This window comes from Meles meles, chromosome 10 (genome assembly GCF_922984935.1).
Source record: "Meles meles chromosome 10, mMelMel3.1 paternal haplotype, whole genome shotgun sequence".
Taxonomy (NCBI): domain Eukaryota; kingdom Metazoa; phylum Chordata; class Mammalia; order Carnivora; family Mustelidae; genus Meles; species Meles meles.
This window is the reverse complement of record NC_060075.1, coordinates 82,888,952-82,895,695: the sequence shown is the minus strand read 5'-3', so window position 1 is coordinate 82,895,695 and position 6,744 is coordinate 82,888,952.

Sequence of the window (6,744 nt, the reverse complement as noted above, 5' to 3'; positions counted from 1 at the left end):
AAGGCAAAGGGGAAGAGAAAGTTGGTCCATCCAGCTGGAGAGGAAGCTATAAAAGATTTTGAGTTTGTACACCAACCTTGAAGTCGTGACTGTGCAAACTCTTTCCTACAGTTCTCTAGCTGTATGTTCTAAATGTTCTGTAATAAGACATGTATTCTTCATGAGAACCCAGGTGGTATTTCTTCTACAAAGGTTTCCTCTGACTGATCTAGCAGTGTTTTTTGAATGCCTATGGAGCTTATTACATGCACTGAGCATCTTGGAAGGAATTATAAACTACTGTACATTATTCTTTACTATATTTTACTTATGTATTTTCCCAACTAGAATTTGGGTTCTTGATGAGAGAAGACCATGTTTTGTACATCTTTAAATTCTTTCAAGTAATTTGCAAAGTGAACTCTATAGTTAAATGTTACATAAAAACCTGTTGAATGAATTATATTTATTAAACTAGTTTAAGTGCTAATTACCTTGGTATTGGTAAGATGAAAACATCTTACTTATCTAAAGACGTTGTACCAGATATAGTTTTGCATAAAAATTAGTTCTTTGGGGAGGGTATGTGCTATCATGAGTGCTGTGAAGTGTGTAAACCTGGCGATTCACAGACCTGTACCCCTGGGGATAAAAATACATTATATGTTTATAAAAAAAAAAAATTGGAAGGGGAGGCGAACCATAAGAGACTATGGACTCTGAAAAACAACCTGAGGGTTTTGAAGGGTCGGGGGTGGGAGGTTGGGGGAACAGGTGGTGGGTAATAGGGAGGGCACGTATTGCATGGAGCACTGGGTGTTGTGCAAAAACAATGAATACTGTTACTCTGAAAAAAAAAATAAATAAGTAAATAAAATAAAAAAAAAATTAGTTCTTTAATTCAGTAAAATATTGTGCTTTGGTTTCAATGTTTTGACTCCAATTTGAAATAAAATATATGCTAAATAATATTGTAATGGAAGAACCCTTAGAAGATAGTTGTCATATAGTATATATTTGTTAAATACCTGACTGTAATAAGGATAAACGGGCACCATAGATATCCTTAGATACAGCTCAACTAGATTATCTATGCAGTCTAATTTCACCAATTTTGGGGGGGGAGCAGAACACTGAAAAGGAAAAAAGAAAGAGCAATGAAAATTTGAATGCCACCTCACCAATACACACCATCAATTATACCTTTATAGATTATGCCAGTCTTAGAATATGATTTCCCTTATACCTGATATCACCAGTGTCAATCATTTAAAATTGAATGTTAGCTCTTTTATCCCTCAATTTCCATTTCCACTTTCAACTGATAGGCTTAAATTATTTCATTTCTCTTTATGAGTTACCATTCACTATAATTTACTTGTAAGTGCTTTTTATTGTCTGGATGTCATGAAAAAAGAGTTATTACTGTCAAACCTGTGATATTTGCCCTTACCTGACGATTTCCATGCAAGAAGTTTAACTTTGTGTTTATTTTGAATCATTATTCAGTAAGTTCCCATACCTATAAAGAAAATTTTAAAATAATGGAAATATTTATTTTAACCTTTAATATAAATATTTCAATTCATATATGCATAAGTAATTAATGAATCAATAGTTTATCTTTATAAATAATTAGATAAACATTACATAATGCTTTAAACCTCAGATTTTCCCCTTCAAAACATTAAGTCAACTTTTACCTTGATACCTGCCCAGGATCCTTGGTAGTGAGATTTGATTGGGTCTGCTGATGTTTGTGGCAGTGGGGAAACAATCTTAAGCAGGCAGGAGCACTATGGATAAAAGAATAAAAAACAGAGAAAGTTTTAAAAAAGAAACTTAGCACCTATTTTTTAATCAAAATTGTCAAAATTATTAAAATCAATCATCTACTTTGCTATTAAACAAATATCATTGAGTTACCCAGTAAACACTCCTTGTCCAAAAAGAACAACTTAATCTAAACAAAATGCCAATTAACAAGTATTTCTTTTGTATGTGAAAATGAAAAAAATCCTCAAATCATTCTTATAAAATTTCCTTAAGAAAATATTAGCTTCTAGGGGCCGCTGGGTGACTTGGTTAAGCACCTGCCTTGGGCTCAGGCTCTCTATTTAGCGGGTAGCCTGCTTCTCCCTCCACCTCTGCTCCTCCCTCTTACTCTCTACCTGCTCCTTCTCTCTCTTTCTCATTCACTCTCTCTCTCAAATAAATAAAATCTTTGAAAAAAAATAAAGTCAACAGTTCTATTGCTGTTATTTTAAAAAAGAGAGAAGAAGAAAATATCAGTTGCTAAAGATATTTCAGATTGCCATTTCTGCAATGAGGAAAAGAAAAGAAAAACAACACATGACTATGGAAGCAATCATTTAAATTCTTGGGGAGAAGTTTCTAGCTTACCATAGTATCTGGCAGCACTACAGTTCTGTCATGATCCTCTTGGCAATAGCACATTCCATATATCCCCTTCCATGATATATGATTTCAGATATGAAATGCATTATAGAGAAGAGTAGGGAGTGGGTACAATGTAGATTTTTAAACACAGTTATTTCACTTAGTTTACTATATTTTTCAGGCAAATAGTTTTTTAGCTTGAATTATCTGACTGATGGTTTAGGGGAAAAAGTATTAGTTTTAGAACCAGAAGATCTTGGTTAACATCCTGTATCCAAATAAAAAAAACAGTGATGCGTCATCTCTCAGCTTTGTTGAGATAACAGTAAGGATAACCTCTGTAATACATAAAAATAATAGGTGTTTGACACATTTTTTTCCAATTTCTTGTCTCCACTTCCACTGTGGCCTTTTAAGGTCATTCTTGATAGATTTAATGAGCAATGAACAAATTCAAATAGAAACAGCAATTCAATTCTTACTCTTTTTGAAGAAGCACCATACAATGGCATAGAGACACATCACCAGAGAACTCCCATTAGAGTTAGTACTGCAGGAATCCAGTTATCAGGGTTCCAATAATATGAAATCTTTATTAAGACAAAAATAGTAATCTGAGAAATATAAAAAAATATTTAGTAGGAACTGATAGCAGTACTGTTGAGAAAATGAAGAACACTATATGCTGAGTAGAGTGCTTTGCATGTTTCACTCTTTCTTCTTTTTAAATTATTAAAATAAGATCATCACCTGAGAATTATTTGAAAAATACAAAACATGAAGAGCAAATTACAAAGTATAATAAACTAACATCTCTTTCTGCCACCAAGAAAAAAAAATGTCTTTGTTTAGAAGCAAAAGTCTTTGTCCATAATATTGACTCTGGCTAGAATCCTCTCTCCTGTCATGGTGAACTTCTTGTACATGCTTGTACATGCTTGTTCATTTATCAGGGTTATCCTCCATCATTGCTTTTGCAAGCCTGACTTCTGGGTACCACATCTCCTTGTGCAGATTTCTAATGTAATTTTTGGAATTAATTTGCCATATTTATATTCTTTAATTGTGCTTCTTCTTTTGGGAAATAAGCCCCTATTTTAAAAAGAGCCATTATTACTCTCTCATCTTAGAGGTATGGATTTTGTAGAATTCTTGCCACAGAGAAGACAGTAATGAGTTTTGGTGAGTTTGAATGAATCAGAGGGTTGCTTACAGACCAAAGTATTATTAAAAAAAAAAAAGAGTTTTTGGTTTTTCTCATTCTCTATCTTAAAAACACAAAAACGTGTTTCTCAGATGGATCCCCAACTAACATGTTACTGTTTAAAAAACAGCTAGTAATACAAATTTTAATATAATACAGACTTTAAATTCCATGACTAAACAACATGATATTCCCAGTAGATGGCAGCGTAGGATAGAATAAGTTTGTGAACACAGGCATATTAGGTATGCTGTGTTGTAAGACATTAAGTCCTGGGGCTGCTTTCACAGAAATGAGAAAGGGAGAAAACATATTTTTGCAAACAAGAATCCATCAACAACAGTAGTAGAAAAAATAGCACTACTTATATGTCAGTGAGAAGAATTCTGATTACTTTGTTGAATTTTGGTAGCTGTTGAAATTGGTTATTATATGACTACACACTCAATCAGAGCATGTCTGGACAAAAGCAAGATAGAGAAATTAGACCAGATTCCAGCAGGGTCAGTTGAAGTACTGTGACCTTGTTTTCCTAAGTAAATAATATAATTTATTTCCAGTGATACATAAATGGATGACAATTTGATTATGTCTTAATCACCTAGCTATTTTCAGCTCATTAAGACAAAATATTCCTATGAAACTTATTTGGGAAGAATGCCACTACTATAAAAAACATTAAAAAAAGAGACCCCAGCCTAAACCTGTTAAGTTTGTGTCCTTCTTTCCTACAAATATTTATTGAACACTTACTATATCCCAAGAAATATGCATCAGAATCACTATATAAAGGAAATATAAAACCTTAAAAAAAAACCCTTAAACTGAAAATGATAAGAGTAGCATTTATTTAATGGCCACCGTGTGCCATGGTCAATGCTAAGCTTTTTAGCTGTATTACTTCAGTTTCCCCTAATTCTAATCCTAAAAGAAAGATGTTCACTGCTTCCAATTTATAATTGCAGCGAGGTTCTGTATATTATCTAAAGTTGTACAGCTACTAAATGGTAGAACTTGTGTTTACAAATAGATGAGCGTGTCTCTAAAGATCGCGTTCTTTCTACTAGACAATACCTATCTCCCAAGAAATTGAGGATATTGTGAGAGTTTTGAGAAAAATGAATGTCTATATCATATAAAGATATGTGTAGGGTTTTATTGTTATTTGTTTTTTTGTTTGTTTTGGGGGTTTTTTGGTTTGTTTTTGTTTTTTGGGTTTTTTTGGTCATGAGCGTTGAATTGTATAGATCCAATTAAAGGTATTTGAAAATTGCTTAAAGGTTAGATGAAAGGATCATCCTTACTCCTTGTACTTGCTTTACTTGACAGATATGGGTAGATTTCCTAGTTTCTTTATTCTTGGTCTTTTCTTCTCTCTCTTTCAGGTATACACGCTAAAAATACCTAATTCCTGTATTTAAAAAAAAAAGCCACACCATTTAAAAAAATATGTTAAAGTCTAAGACAAATTGGGATACAACATTTTCCCCCCAGGAATTATATTAAAAAAGCAAAATGTTTCTGTGAGAACTAAATATAATATTACTGACTTGTATTTTTATAACATGTTTATTACAAACCTTCACATCTCTTGTTTTATTTGATCCTTGCAGCATCTTTTGTACAATATATACAACTATTCTAATCCCTTAGATAATCCATATGTACAGTAAATATTTGAATATGTATTATATGTAGGTTTGGCTCTCTCAATTAAATACTCTTTCAACTGATGTTCAACATAATTTTTAAAAACTGAATTTGAGGGTTAGCTTTTGACACTCTCAGTGCTTCCATAGTTTCTTACCCTATCACATTATGTTTTAACTGATTTTTGACTTTTTGGAGTCCTAAGTAGATATAATCATGAGGACAAAGACATTCATCCTTGCCTTACTTCTTGCAATAGTGACCTAACTGGCCTTGTTGCCCTGTTTTCCCCTCTACTCCTCCTATCCTCTACTCTGCTAATACAGTTTTAATCCTGCAACTATTCATTTATAACTCCCAGGAATCTAAATTGGCTTTGAATTTATCTACAAAACAAAGTCTAGAATCCATAGCATTGACTCTAGACCTGTTTCAGTCTACCTTTTTGTGCTTACCTCTGACCAACCCTTCTCACATGGCCTAGACACTTCTAATTTTTCTCCTTGCAAGAAAAGACCATGTACTCTTGCACATTTATTCCTTAATTTACACCATTTCTAAATATCTTTGTTTCTTATTCTACCCATTAAAGGGCTACATAAATTACAAAAATCTCTTCCCAGAACATCCCATATTCTCTAAGTCAGAATTTATGATGTGTCCATATAATGACAATTGTTTATTCTTGCTTTATAATACTTGTCATAATGACACATAACTTGATTTATTGGAAATACATCTACGTGGCTATTTATAAGTATTTGCATGGTGTGAGTCCTGCCAGTCTCTTCACTTCATTTCACAGTTTTCTGTAACTCACCACACCAGAAGATTGCTGAGACTTCTACCATTTCACTATCTTTTTGCCAGTCTTCTTGGTCCTAGCATTTACTAAGTTTGACTTTGGGCAAGTTATTTGAACTCGTATCAGGAGTATATGTGTATCTGTGTAAAGTATAGTATAATATATATGTGTATAGATAAATTGATAAACAAATTTCATGACTAGCTATAAAATTTTGTTAGTATATTAATGGAATTATTTTCTTATAAGAAAAATCATTAAAATTTTATTTAATTATTTCATCCGAGAATTTCCAGAACTTATTTTAGGTCATGTAGATATTATTATGCAAAGTATTCTCTTTTTATAGTTATACTTTAAATCTAGATTGCAACTTTTTTTTTTTTAACCAGCTTTTGGGCTTGCTTAAGCAGAAACCATGAAGATACTCTTATAGTTGATCAAACAGTTACTCCTCTTTGTCACAAACATGAGGAGTGATGAAATAAATGGTTAAGGATTGACAGGACACTGGACTACATATGTCATCAGATGTTTATCTCACCATTAGGTAAATCACCAGTGAAAACAAAAGATTTTCTCATCTGTTATTTGATCATGTACCAAGCTTCTTACATCTGTGTGCAGTTAATTTGGTTTGATTCATAACCTTAATTACTTGTTATATTTTACAGGAAAGACAATAATAATATTCTCCCTGTCATAA